The sequence below is a fragment of the Fragaria vesca genome, linkage group LG1 (assembly GCF_000184155.1).
Source record: "Fragaria vesca subsp. vesca linkage group LG1, FraVesHawaii_1.0, whole genome shotgun sequence".
Classification (NCBI taxonomy): domain Eukaryota; kingdom Viridiplantae; phylum Streptophyta; class Magnoliopsida; order Rosales; family Rosaceae; genus Fragaria; species Fragaria vesca.
The window spans coordinates 2,491,908-2,494,173 of record NC_020491.1 but is presented as its reverse complement, the minus strand read 5'-3'; positions in this window follow the sequence as shown (position 1 = coordinate 2,494,173).

The window sequence follows — 2,266 nt, the reverse complement described above, 5'->3', positions numbered from 1 at the left end:
ACTAGCTGTGCATCTTCTTTTTTTTTTATACGTCATTCTGTCTTTATTCTTCAGTTCCTTAGTTCTTAGTTTTCTAGTCTTCTCCTTCTTAAATCTCAAAAATTCAAACTTTTGGGGAAATTTTGTTGAGTTTTCAAATTTTTCTTTGATTTTTAAAAATTTCTTCTACTTTCATTGGCGCTTACTTTTTTTGAAGACTTATTAATGTCTACTTAAGTTCCTACATTTTGCATGGTTGTATATGAAAATTTTTTTCGCCCTTCGGCCAAATTTGAAGTCCAACCCATGTTCCAATCCTAGATCTGCCACTAGGAATATCCATCAACTCAACAGAATTGAAGGATCTGGAAGTGGGATTCCATCTTTGAGAATGTAGTTCTGTGGTACTAGTATTTCTACTTCAGTGAGTTGCTCTTGCACAGTTTTGGTTGCTAATAACTCAAACTTTGCAGGAGTGGAAGATTTAGCCAAGTCTTTCTTTCTGTGTGGATTCTGTAAAGGGTTTTTGTAGATTTAGCTGCGAGTGCCTTGCTGCTTCAATGATAAGCAAATGACACAAGTATTTCTTTGTTGAAGAATTCGGAGAGGGAGAGAGAAGATAATTTTATTGGCCAATAAAAAGGGGTCACTTCTGGAATATTACGCCATTAGAAATAACTTGGGTGACCAGCTATAGTCATTTATGAGTGAAAAACACCAATGAGAGATGGACAAGTATCAACAATAATGATAAACAAACATGTCAAATACCCAAAATCCCCATGTTAATTATGTCCTTAAATAGCAGTAAAGCCTTTTAAATTGGACACGTGTCCCATGTTCATGTTCATTAGTTGTAGTCATCTTAAGGTGACAAATCTTTTTCACCGAAGTCGGGTTCTACGCCAGCTAGTGTAGGGTTCTGAAATGTTGGCTAGTTCTTGTCCGTACTAGCTAGTCATGACTCAGCTTATGAACTATGCATGTACGTCGTCATATGAACTATGCATGTCATCATCTTTGGGTTCTTGTTTTCTTTTCCTGAAACCTCCATTTAATTGAGGCACGGGGTAATTGAGTTGCTCTTTGAAAGTGAAACCTCCTTGAGGTATGTTTTTATGTGAATAATTGAGTTACTATTATTTTTTTTTTCTTTTTTGTTTTCTCTTGTTGTCCAATGAATCAATAATGGAGCTTTGTTTAGATTGGTTTCAGTCAGGGATTACAGAACCAATTTAGGGTTATTTTTCCACTCAAAACTTAATGTTCCTCCCAAATCTATGATATTTGATATTTCTCGAGTCAAAGAAAGTTAAGATATTACCCCTGTATGATATACCAAGCTAAAAAAATGGATATATGGTGGAAAATATAGGCATATTGGCAGATATGAAACCTTGGATGGATGACCAGAACTTATAGAAAGTGATTATGATATAAAGATTTGAACACTAATACAGCAAGTTAGCAACCATGCAGCTAAGTACTAGGATTGCATTTCCGGATTTCCCTAATCATTTCTGTGATGCCATAGCAGCAGGGTCTGTATATGTGTAAAAACTTAATGGAATGCATGAACCAATTAACAAACCTTCATGGAGGATGCTGTAGCATATCTGTAAAAGCTTCATGGATTGCAACAAATCCGATGATGAAACCCTCATGGAAGAGATTATTGTTGCATTGGTTTTTCTTGTGCAATAGTGCACAACTGCGTTATTTAAGTAGGATGCGTTGCGGGAAGAAGCAATTAGCGATGGATCGGTAAGAAGACATAGGTCCTGTATACATTGTTTCCTGTACTCCCAATAATGATCTTTCTTTATTTTATGCTTCTCCGATTCTATCTTGATCCCTTTAGAAGTTAGAACCAAATTAAGATAAAATAGAAGAAAACGAAAATAACAAAATTTGCTTAGGAATCATGCCACCATCTTCTCAGTAATACAACTTTATTCATCTTTTGGTACAAGCCATAAGAGATACATAATCAGAGGTCATATTAAAGATGCTTCAATTGCTCTTCTTCCCTGCTGGTAGTATTGGAAATACCCTAAACCTTCACAGAATTTGGTATTAGTTCTATTTTTCAAACTTCTAAGAGTTCCTCAAGTTGTTTGAATCATACATGAAAGCAACACCCTGTAATAAGAGCTGATCTGAGTTTGTCAAGTTCTTCCACACCTTATGAGTAAGGTGTAAGGAGACCAAGATCAATCACCGGAATATCCAAGGGCGGAGCCAAAGCAAAGGTTGGTAAGGTTCAAGTCCAACCAAGTTTTTGGAG